The sequence below is a fragment of the Phoca vitulina genome, unplaced genomic scaffold (genome assembly GCF_004348235.1).
Source record: "Phoca vitulina isolate PV1807 unplaced genomic scaffold, GSC_HSeal_1.0 scaffold8, whole genome shotgun sequence".
Classification (NCBI taxonomy): Eukaryota; Metazoa; Chordata; class Mammalia; order Carnivora; family Phocidae; genus Phoca; species Phoca vitulina.
Genome location: NW_022589711.1, coordinates 41,114,028 through 41,126,982, shown reverse-complemented (window position 1 = coordinate 41,126,982; position 12,955 = coordinate 41,114,028).

Here is a 12,955-nt window from a genome sequence, read left to right as displayed (position 1 = left end):
GAATATTAGCAGAGTTTCAAAGTATCTCACCCAGTATATCACTTATAAAGGGGAAAATAGTAATTTTACAGTGAAGAGATCTAACAGACACCACCTTAACTGAATATTCAAGATTAATATCCCCAGTAATGAGACATATCATGCATCCCTGAAATGATGTACTAAGAAGGACACAGCATCACTTCTGTGGCATTATGAAAAAAAATGCATAACTTCAATCTAATCTTTAGGAAACACCAACCAAACCCAAATGAAGAGACATTCTGAGCAACAGTGCGAAGGCCATGAGAGACAGGTAAAGACTGAGGAACTGTCATAGATTGGAGAAGGGTAAGGAAAGAAGTACAGTGCAGTGTAGGATCCTGGATTGGCTCTGGGCAAGAGAGAATAAACTGGTGAAATTTAAATGACGTCTGTAGTTTCACTGATTAATTCCCTGATTTGATAATTAAGATTATGTAAATTGTTAACACTAGGGGAAGCTGAGTGAAGGGTATACGTGAATCCTCTCTACTCTTTTTGCAGCTCTTCTGAAAGCCTAAAATTGCTTCAAAATAAAATTAAAATTCAGTTGAAAATAAAACACAGTATCAACAGTGTTATCCTCTGGGTAATGATATAGGTTTATTTACTGACTATATATTTTTGAATTTTTCAAATTTATGCATTATTTTAAAATATTAAATAATTCAAGTGTATTGAAAAGTAGAAAGAACACATTAGACAACCACATACCATCCAAATTTAGTGATGTTAATATTTTGCCATATTTACTTTAGTATTTTTTTAAGGATATAAAATGTTACAGAGACATTCGGAAGACCTTTCTCATTCTGATCTTGTTCAACTTCCTTCTTCTTGTGAGAGGTAAACATTACTCTGAAGTCAGATGTATTTTTACACCCACATTTTTACGCTCTGATTTTATATAGATAGGCATAATTATATATAATCTGTGTGGATATTATCTGTCTACAAGCAGTGCTTAACATTGCTTGGTGTATTTAAAATGTATACAAATAATATTATATAACGTACAAATCTTTCTACAACTTTTTCACTATGTTTTCAAGATTTCTCCATGTTCTATTCATTTTAAATATTAATAGTATTTCCTTGCATAGTTACATGCATTTAACCATTCTTCTATTGTAAGAACTTGTCCCTTTCCACACCTTTTTCACAATTACAAATAATGTTCCAGTTACATTGTGGACAAGACTTGTGAGCCTGTGTTCAAGTTTTTGTAATAAACCTCGTGAAGGGGAAGTTCTAGGTTATAGGGTATGTGCATCTTGAAGATTGTTAACTATTGTCAGATCGCTTTCCCAAGTGGTTAAACTCACTTGTACTCCCACTAGCAGGGTACAAGTTCCCTTTCCTCCACATCTTTGCCAATACTCCTGTCATCAGACTTTTAAAATTTGCCAATCTGATCAGTGTGAAATGGTATTTTTGTTTTAATTTGCATTTTCCTGCTTAGATTGAACATCTTTTTGTATGATTCTTGGTCATTTGTGTTTCCTATTTTGGAAATTGCTTTTTCATATCTAACTATTTTTTAATTATAACTTTGTATGTACTGATGACCAAGAATGGGACTGAGCGTAGAAAATCGATGGCATCCCGGGTGGTGCGGTGTTCGACCGCACTGGCTGAGCTCTGGTATCGACAGTCTTGGAGTACTGTGTTCTGTTCCAGATTTCAGTACAAGAATGGTTTGGGGGATGGTGAAGGGCCTAGAAATCATGAGATACGAGAAATTAGTGCAGCAGTAAGGGATGTTTCACCAGAAGCAGTATCTTGAGAGGGATGAAACAGCTGTTTAAAAAAAATCAACAAGCTCTCAGGAGGCAGGGGGTATGTATGTATTAATGTGGTTTTGGGGGAGCTAAAGCCAGTGGTAGAAATTTTGAGGAAGCATATTTGAACTCAATCAAGATCAAGGAGACTTTTTGTTTTAACAACTAGATTTATTGTGGGATGGAATCGGTTCCTGGATCCCTGAGCATGTTGAAGCTGTTTGTGGGCCCCTATGAATGTAGTTAGATTCCTCTATAGGGAAGGACCTTGAATGAATAATCTCTAGTCCAACTGAAAAGCCTGTGCTTCTATGTAGTAAACAGTTCATAGAATGAAGTTCCAGGAAATCCATAAATGAGTCATTTTTAGAGCTCATAATTATGGTTGCTCAGTTACAACATTGCTTGAGGTAATGGTGAGTCACTCTTTAATTCATCTAAAATTCCTCAGCTAAACAAATACGCCCAAATTGGCTAACCCAAAGTGGGGCATCAACTTCAAATTCAAACTTGATTTCCATCGTGACACTTCAGCCTCACCGCATTCCAACTTCTGCTCCCGGTGGTTTTCTGCCTCTGGGTCCTGTGATTCCAGCAGCTAGATAATGTATATATCCAGTGGTCTCATTTTATAGTTTGTACTGAAGGATGGGGAAGCATAAGAGATAAATGGTAAGTGGAAGACCCTTTAGGGAAAGGAGAAAGTTATAGCATTAGGCAGAGTGTAAAGAATTGTCTTTGAGCAACTAAAGGGCCCTTTATAAATGGACTTGGAGTGTAGTATGAGGAATTTTAGTTAGAGGGAGAATTTTCTGATAGATTTTCTAAACACTTTAATGAGTGTTTAATGGAAGTTGAGGAATCCTTTCTGAAGCCATTTAGAAAGAGAGACCTTGGGTTAGGGTTTTGGTATCTTCCTGGAAATGTACTTTTTGCCGGGACAACCCCTGACAGGCCCTATGTGGCCTCTAACACTCGAAGATCTTTTATGTTCTGTTGGGCACAAGTGCTTCCCCTCTAGGCCAGCTGTTTGGGATTGGAACTAAAGGGCCCCCATCCAGTCACCCTACACTGGCTCTGTTCCTCTGGTATGGTTCGTGAAGTTGCCCACGGAGCCCCATATGCTCCCAGACACCCTGCTGCAGTGTAGGATCATGTTTTCTATTTCCTCCTCTGGGCCAGATGGAGGCTGGTCCAGGTTGTAGTTTAGTCTGCTGGGTTTCTCTCATGCTATGGGAATCGGCAGCAAAGCCTGGTACACTTGTTTCAGACAGATTTACTGCCACTGCTTCTTTATTTGTGCCCTCTGGCAGGAATCCTTTGGAGGAAAAGCACGGCTGAAAGATAATGTGGGCAGATTGCCACCCATCCTGCAATTTTAAGCTTCATTCTCTCTTCTATTAGAAAAATCTTTCCTATATACTCCTGCCAGGGAGGTTTACCTTCCCAGCCTTCCGGATAGACCCAGATAAATCAAGATGCTGGTATAGGCACAGTTGAAGCTCCTGAAGTAAGCCCTACCGCTTAGGGGCTCTTGAAAAATGGGTAGATGTTAAGAGTTTTGCAGAACTATTCTGGTTTTAGGATACATAATAGTTGAAGGGAGAATCCCAGAGAGGAAAACAGAAGTAGGAACCAGCTGGGAAGAAATGTACAAGAGTAGGAATGCCTACACCAAGAGGATTGGGAAATTAAAGGGATTGAGGGAAGGGGAAAAGAAAATTGAAAATGTATGTAAATACAGAGAATCAAAAGAAGGCTTTGAGAAAGAGATTAACATAATAATTAACATAATTATTCCAAGAGTGTAAGATTTTGGCTAGATCATTAATTTGGATTCACTGGCGGCAGTAAGTGAAGAAGCTAGGAGGGAGTTTGCTGAATAAATGTGGCTGGAGTTGACTGGAGTGTATGTGTCTGCTGAGCCTTGTTTTGGAGCACACGCTTGTTCGCTCCCTTCCCTTCCTGTAGGGTGCACTTGGTGTGAGGGAAAGACCTAAAATGTGCAGGGCACCAACATTTAAGCATCTGTCGTAGTTTCTCCTGGAAAACCTAAAAGATCTTTTTGCCATCTGTAATGATTGTAAATATTTGAAGAAAGCAGCCCATAAACATAAAACCATGCCCAGAAGAGAGACCAGGAAACTGGGGGGTCACAGAGGTAATTGGAGAGAAAAATGCTACTCCCCTGTCAGCAGCAGTAGTGCTTTGGAAAAGGACCTTCTGTGTTTCTGAGCTGACTGTGTCCTTGGTATACATTGGACCAGTGTCTGATTGAAAACATTCTATTCTGATTTTTTAGGCCAGATCAGGCCATAAAAAGCCTTGCCTTTTGGATGCCCCATGACAAGATTGGAGAGGAATCTGAGAAAGGCACTGTTACCCAACAGTACTTTTCCCAGGGGACCAACAGAATGTCAGAGAAGGACCTCCCAGAGGGTCCAGACCAGTGTTCTTCAGCAGGGGGCTCGGGCATCTGAGGCAGGATATGTACCTGTAGTCATTGTGACAACAGAAAATGCCTGCACTCCACATTTCTGTATGCTCCCTGGGAGAGCAGCGTATGTGGTTAACAACCACAGAGTTTTAGTTCAACCTCTTCACGGGTGAGGAGGTGGAAGCCCAGAGAGACTGACTTGCCCAAGGCCATACAGTCTAATAGCACCAGAGCCCACACTAGTTATGTTCGCGGTTCCTTCCGCAGTGTGGAGCTGCACCCCCACCATGCTCTGCATCTCCCTAACAAAGATTCATTCCTTTGGGATCAGGTTTTATGTTTTCAGCAATCCTCACCAGTGTCAAGTGGTAAAGGAAGTATGATGTATTGAGTAACATTTGAGTGACTTTGGAAACCGAAAAACACCAGGACCAAGAATATGGAAAGAGAAGGATGGAATGGAAAGAACAAGAGAAGTTGAATGCTAAGGGTGCTGCTCAGGAAGGACAGGAGCATGGATGGCCCAGGACTGGTGCCAGGGCGCACGGTCATATGTCATAAGTGCTGTGACCATGGCTTGGGGGCCATGTGGCTATAAAGCATTGGGACTGGCTATCAGGTGGGGCTTGTGGAGTCAGTCTTCTGACTTCAGTTTATAGTCACCCCATGTAGAATTTATACCATGAATTCATCTTCAGGGCAGCTCTTTCCTAGTACTCTTGTTCAGTCTGAAGTAATTTCCAGCTTCTCAGACTGAGCCCACTTTACCTCCAGGATTCCAGTGTGAGTCTTCAGTAAATCCCTTCTTGACCGGAGACAGCATGGGGCAAACACTGGGAGGAGCGCAGTCTTGGCATTCAGCCAGAGCTGTGGCTGACCTCACTTCCCGAGCCGCTGGGACTGTGGGCACGTCTTACTGTCTCCACTGCTCTGGTTCCTTCTCTGTAAAAGGGGGTGGCTAGCTGGCTTACAAGGAGAGTGTGCATGACCTACGCAGCATCTGGGTGCTGCCAAATGTCGGTATCCAGTCCTCTCTGCCGAATCACAGGTGATCTTGGATGAAATTCCTTTTCCATTTCAAAATCCCTATGGCTTTCCCAGTTTTCTCCTTGGCCGGTTTTCCTGCTGTTCTTTTTTAAAGATTTTATTTATTTATTTGACAGAGAGAGACACAGCAAGAGAGGGAGCACAAGCAGGGGGAGTGGGAGAGGGAGAAGCAGGCTTCCCGCTGAGCAGGGAGCCTGATGTGGGGCTCGATCCCAGGACCCTGGGACCATGCCCTGAGCCGAAGGCAGACGCTTAATGACAGCCACCCAGGCGCCCCTTCCTGCTGTTCTTTAAGTGGGTGTGAAGAGCCATTTTGTTTCCTGTGACAGAATCTTCAGCAGCTTATGCACATATGCAGACGCATTCAGAGGAGCTCGGTTTGTCACTGAGCTTCTTGGGCTTCTACACGGCCACTTATTCTAGAAGATACATTTGCACAGGGCGCTCAGAGACCACTAGAGCTCCTTCAAATCCACAATGAGATCAGTTACACCCTCCCAAATTTACAGGACACTAGAACCAAATTACTCGGCTTATTCAAGATGAATTCCTCATGAGGCTCCATTCTGCATCTTCGTCCCCACAAAAGTCAATCTGCCAGACTCCGTTCCAGGGAAGCCTGGAGGGATCAATTACTTTTAGTGAAAGGGAACCCTTTCGGAAGGTTTTCCTTAAGGGCCCTGGGTTTTAGATACGCCCCTGTGCTCCTGAGACAGGCCGCTGATTTGCATCTGTGTTAGGACAGGGTGATTATGCATGTTGTGAGTAAACATGTTTGTGTATGCACGTGTGCCGTCACAGCAATGAGTAGCATGCAATAAATCCCGGGTTAGGAGCATGCCGACATCTTCCCAACAGCTGGTACAGCTGAAAACTCGCTTGCCTTATTAACACTCCACTTATCTGGAATCTGCTCACTGAGCAGAAACAACTTCATAAATTCCTGCAATTTGCGTCTGCCTTGCCGTTGCTCATTACCAGTGACCTCACTCCCTCCTGGGCAACGGTGGGTTGGCCTCCCAAGGTCCTGCCTGCTGCATGTCCCTCACCTCTGCCCACCAACATCAGAGGCAGAGTCTGCCTGAAATCTCGCTGCTGCTGCCAAGGCTGAGAAGGAAGCAGGACAACTTTTTTCCTTCCTTCTGGACACAGTGACATTTTCAGATTCCCTTGTTCTTCCTGTCTATTTGTAACCTCTTCCTTCCAAGGCAGATCAAAATGGAGAGGTGCAGACCTCCTTCCAGATGTGAGAGAAAGAAAGAGGCAGGCAGTAATTTGATTGTCAGAGGAAATATTCAAATCTCCTCTCAGTGTCTTTCAAGGATTAGTCAGTTGTGTTCTGGATGTGTGTCGGTTTCTCTTAATCATTCTAATCTACTTCCCCAGCCTTTTAACCTTTCTCTCCTTTGCCCTGGCTCTTTTACTCCATGTTGTGCTGTCAGCTGTTTCATTAGCCACAGTTCCCAACTCATAGCATCCGTTGACTCTTTTCAGGCCAGGTGTCTTTTCTTATTGTGGTGCTGGGGAAGCTGATTCCTTCTCTCTCCTTCTACACACCCCCTCCCCTGCCAACACATTATCCTTGACTGAAAATGGTGGTCTGCCCGCTGTCTGAGGTCCCTCCCAAACTGCACCCCCCCATCCCTGAACCCATGTGGACCGGAGAGACCCTCCTGAATGCAGCAGAACCTCCCAGCAGTGGCCTCATTAAAAACCACATCACGGACTTGGTTTTATTTTATTTTATTTTTTCCCTCCCTGACTTGATGAAAACAAAACAAGAAGAGGTGGGGAGGGAGGAAGGAGGAGAGATAGAAGTGAATTGCTTAATGGAGACACTCAGTCTGAATATTTAATATGCTGATTTTATTGAATAAAAGGTGAAAAAGTGGTTCTTGTTTGTTGCTTGCCTGTCAAACCTTGGCAAACAGGCATTCTTTTCCCTGACTGGAGCTTTTTATTATTGTATGGATTCTAGAGTGTAATTATGCCCTATATCTGAGCTGCATTATACACACAATTATAATGCCCCAGCTGAACTATTTATTTATTACCAAGGGAGATGTTTGTTCAGTTTCCTTGGAGGATTTTTTTTTTTTTTTTTTGTGATGCCTCTCATTGTCTTGTCCATCAAGATGGAATATCCAGGAGGAGCCCCTAACTCGGAGCCCCTGGCTTGTCTGTTGACAGTTTGGACAAACTTTCAGCCACATTTATTCATGCTGTTGGAGAAAGATGCTGGGCAAAAGAAATTTCAGGGTTATAAATGTTTGAGAATGTTTGCAGTGTGTTCAGAGCTTTCCTGGGAAGGACTTTTTATTCTAGCTATTATCATCTTACGAAATGTGATTTGGAATCATTTTCGAAAATAGCTTCCTCTAGGTACAGCCTGCCTGCCTAGCAGTTCATAAAGAAAGAGCCCACAGCTAAATAGAATTCACATCAATAAACATTTATTGAGGACCTTACCATGATCTGGGCACAAGGACATAGAGACGAGGAAGACTCCATCCGTACCTTGGAAGATCTCATAGTCCATCATGAGAAACATCCATCATTAATTATGTGGAAAATGTAGTAAGTGCTCCAATATTGGTTCACACATTCCCTTAAAGTTTTACTGATTTCCTACTATGTCTGAACACAAGACAGAGGATATAGATACAATTGGGAGCCCAGATAAGGCCTTTACTCTCAGGTGTGGTCTCTACCTTCAATGTAGAAAGGGAAGGGGGACCAGACAGACAATAATAAAGTCTGCAAATAAATAATTGTAGATATTGATGAAATGACACAGGAAAATGTGGTTGAGAACGTTTGGAGGTGGAAAAGGAAATGATGGGTAGTTAGGGAAGATCTCTCTAGAAGCTGAGACTTGTAGTGATAAGAGGGAGCTGAGACTTGAGTGAGAAGAGGGAGTTGGGCATGGGATGAACTAGGGGATGTACTGGGAGAAGAGCTCTCTGGGCAGAGGGAACAGTAAGTGCAAGAGTTTGGAGGCAAGGATTAGGAGAATAGCATATGGTTGGAGCGTAGGGACGGGGGAAAGGTAGAGGGGGGTGAGGCTGAGGAGGTGGCTGGGACTGGGTCATTTATACCCTGTAGGTGGTGGGAAGGAGTTTAGGGTTTTATTCTGTTTTTTAGTGGAACACCATCTGGTGGGATTATAGTCAAGGGCACCTTTCTTCCTTAGCCGAGATAGAGGCACAACTTCCAAATTAGGCAATGAGATGTTCCCTTCCTGGAGCAGAAGGAGGAGAAAGTAAATGAAAATGTCTGGGATTTCCCACTTGTCCTTCCTCTAGGTTTATGGCAGCTCCTGCAGGTTATCTTATTTATTATTTGACACTCTCTTAGGCCTTGTCCATTTTCAAGTTGGGGTTTCCAATGTTCCTGTGATTCTGTGAACCTCAAAATTACTTCAAACAAATTTCTTTTGGACTAAATTAACAAGGTTTTGTTGCAGCCGAGGAACTCAAACTGAGACAAGGACATACTTCATGCCTCCCTCCTCGTTATGTGGGCTCAGTCTTACTCTGTCAGCCTTGAATGTAATGACCAAATATCCCGAATTCTTGCTGTAGTGTAGCCAATAGCATGGTTTTCTGGTGTTCTATGCTTTAGTCTTTTTCTGCGTCTTCATTGGTATTTTGGTGTCAAATTGGTAAAAGCTGGGTCAAGAATTCGTTTTAAACTTTTAAGTTTCAGGGCGCCTGGGTGGCTCAGTCGGTTAAGCGGCTGCCTTCGGCTCAGGTCATGATCCAGGGTCCTGGGATCGAGCCCCACATCGGGCTCCCTGCTCCGCGGGGAAGCCTGCTTCTCCCTCTCCCTCTGCTGCTGCCCCTGCTTGTTCTCTCTCTCTCTCTGTCAAATAAATAAATAAAATCTTAAAAAAAAAAATAAACTTTAAGTTTCAAATTGAGCTGCTTTTAGGGATCAAATTAATAAGAAAATTATTAAATCTTTATTTCTTTCTGTGCTAGGTTGGTTCCAGTTGTCTCACATGAAATTTTGTTCTGCCTCCTAAAACTTGCCTAGCCGTTGTAGTCAGGCTACGATATTGCACATGGAATTTGAGACAACCCTGGCTGAAGGCAATTTTGAAGCGGCCAGAAAAGAGAAGAAACGTTTTCAGCAATCTGATTTTCTTTTTCTGTCTTGTCTCTAAACAGCTTACATCTAAGCCTTATTCCTTTTCTAGGTCCTGGGATTTAAACATTGATGTCTGCCTCCTAATGATTTTCTAATTCTTTTATATTTTTTTATTTTTGTAAAAATGTGTCCAGATGGTGCCAGAATAATTTTCTTATTGCTATGGCTGCAAAGTTCAGTACTTAATTGTGAAGAATTTTTTATTTCAATCTTTCTACTTCTAGATATCTATTCTTTTCTCTGAGTCTCTCCAATCTTCTTTTCTTTCTTCTTAGTTTTTATCTCTCAAACTTACAATAACCTTTTTGAAATACGATTACTTTAAAAGGAAATCAACCCTTTTAATTAGGATTTAAATACGTTTTCCCATTTGAATATATTTTTTTTTCTCGAGCATTTTGCTTTAATTAAGATGACACACACTTGCAAATAGGTTCTCATCATTCTCTTGTTCATTTCCATTTTTAGTTTGGTTTGTGAATAAACTCGGGCCATGAAGTCCAAAGACAAATGATATATGGATCCTTGGTACTCCTAACATCTTTTCTCTTAGAGATATGTTATTTAGTGAAATGTATATTAAAAAGGTAGGAAAGAAGGAAGAGGTAGGTGTAATTAGTTTTGAGAATGTGCTTACAATGAAGGTCATGACATTAATGAGGATTGTTGAAGTGTTACAGGGATAAACAATGCTTTTATGCTACCCCCATTTTGTACTCCTTTAGTACCTCTTTGTGAAGGCTGACTTTTTATTTATTTTTTTTACCAAAGGGAATTAACTTGTTCAAAAATCTTAAGCCACAAATATATCATCTAAAGCCATGCCAAAGATGCCTTGACCAGTGACAAAGCTAAAACATCAATGGGTGGGAAGAGAGAAGCAGATAGGAGTTATAATACAAGCTGCTATCTATATAATGAATTAAGTATAAGATGCTTAGTATAGGACAGACCTATTCCAGTCTTGGGGTAGGGAGTGGTTTTCAAAGGAAGGGAGATTTGAATGAAACCTGAAGGTCAGAGTTAGCCAGCCGGAAACAGTGGAGTTCTAGGTAGGGGGAACTGTGTTTATCTATAGAGTCCTGCAGATGAGCACATGGTGTATCTTGGCACCCTCAGTGTGGCTGGAGCATGACCCAGTGAGGGATGATGATGGAGAGGCAACAAGAAAGTGCTCCAGTATGCATAAGACTACCATCATGGGAAAAGCAGGTTTAGCCTTCCTATCATCTCTTCTCCAGGGATCACTCTGGCGATGGGTCCTGGTGTCTCATTGTTCTAGAGTGAATACTAATAACTTCTTGACAAGGTTGTGGTCAGGACCAAATGATAGAGTTGTATATGTGATGTAGAGGATGGTATAGGTGTGGAAGGGAGAATTCTAGGATTCCCCTAAAGATTTTGTGTTCTGTTCTTCAGGACTGTAAATTTGTTGAGTTATCACACCTACGATTATGTTTACATTATATCCCAAAGGCATTTATTTTGCAGATGTAATTTAGTTTATTAACCCGTTAACTTTGAGTTAACAGGAAGATTTTCCACGCAGGTCCAGTATAATCACGAATCATTTAAAAACAGAGCTTTTACCAGCTGGTAGCCGAAGTCAGAGAGATTCCAAGTGTGGGAAGGATTCAATGCCACCTTGCTGGCTTGAAAATGGAAGTTCCTGTGGAATTCTGAAGGAGGGAGGGAGGACTCTGGAAGCTAAAGAACAGACCTCCCTGGGCTGACAGCCCACAAAGAAATGGGGATGTTTGTCTTACAGCCTCAAGGAACTGAATTCTGCCAGCTATCTGAATCAGCTTGAAAATGCATTCTTTCCCAGAGTTTCCAGATAAGAGCCCAGTCTAGCTGACACTTTGATTTTAGCCTGTGAGAATCTAAATAGATAACCCCATTGAGCCCACCCAGGCTTCTGACCTACAGAACTGTGAGATAATAAATGGGAGAGAGTTTGTGGCAATTTGTTAGGCAGTGATAGAAAAGGAGTACAATGGGTATTAAATTTATGGAGCTTTGGAACTGGATTCAAGTCCTGAGTCTTCCATTCACTATTTCTATGATTATGGGCAAGTCACTCTACCTCTTTGAGCCTCAGATTTCTCACACATAAAAAGGAATAGAAGTACAGTTTTCTTTATATAATTAGTAGGAAGACCAACTGAGGGAATGTGTGGAAAGTGCTTACCTCAGAGTAAATGTACAGTGGATGTTGGCTGTTTTTGCATGGCTTTGTTACTACTATTTCTGCTTTGTAAAATATTTACCAGAATGTCGAGCACATAGTAGGTGCTTAGTCAGCGCAAGTGCCTTTCAGCTTCCCTTCATCTTCCCTCAGTTCCTGCAGAGCCCCCAGTTCTTCTCATTGCTGCATTCCCACCTATCTTCTCCACTTTGTGAATATTGATTTTGAGACTGGAAGGGAAACATTTATCATTCTTAATTGCAATAAAATCATTACAATGGTGTTAAACATTCAAATAGAAATTAAGTTCCACTGCATAATGCAAAGACAACTATTAATCTGTGCCTGTAGCCAAACCCAGGAAAAGTGATACGGTTAAAATGGATGTGATGTATTAATAACATCATGATGCTAGGGAGGAACTTCGATCTGAGCAAAATAGTTATAATTTACAGGCAAGTCTTTATGTTTCAGAACGTAAAATTGGCAGATAAATTCCTGCAGCAAAATCACAAAGTAGAAGGAAAACTTAAAAAAAAAAACCCATTTAATTCCAAGTAATTATCAGCACTGTCCATGGAAGATAAAGTTGCAACACTGATAGATAAAGATATGTGTTCATTCTCATACAAATTAGCATGAAAACTAATTAATTGACATATTCTTTCCTCCTCTGTTCCTGACCAAATACAGTCTGAGCCCTTGAGATTGGCAGGCAAGACGGTCACCTGGGGTCACAGGCAGGTTTTGGGGGGCCTGAAGCTGAGATCACTTTTGAAGTCTCCTTTAAGAAAAAGATGAAATAACAAACTCAAGATTAGGTAGAAAAATGACAACTTACTCATCCGAAATAAAAAAAGGTCACACCCATTACATTTTTTTAAATAGAAGAAATATCCCAATCATCACAAAAATCAAGAAAATGGCTTATTATTAATTTCCCACCTACTACACAACTATAATACTCTTTCTCTATATGTTTGGTTGCATGCTCTTTGATCATCTCTTCATGTGACAGCAATTTTGTTATTTTCAACACAGAAAATTCAGTTTTCTTCCAGCGTGGCTGATAGATATTTGTTTCTAATTGTTTAGAAAAGGGTTTTCTGTCTCAGAACTTCATGTTGGGCATGCTGCCTCTACAACTTCCTTTGCAGGATCTTGCTCAGAAGTTGCTTCTCGCCCTCGGGTAAGTCTTGGAGAAGCCCATTCTTTTGATCTCTCCTGGCATGGTTTTCAGAGCTGCTGCTGCAGCAGCTCGTGTTGCTCCTCAGATACTCAATGCCCATCCTTTTGCCAACGTCTTCCTTCTGGATGTCAAAGAGCAGC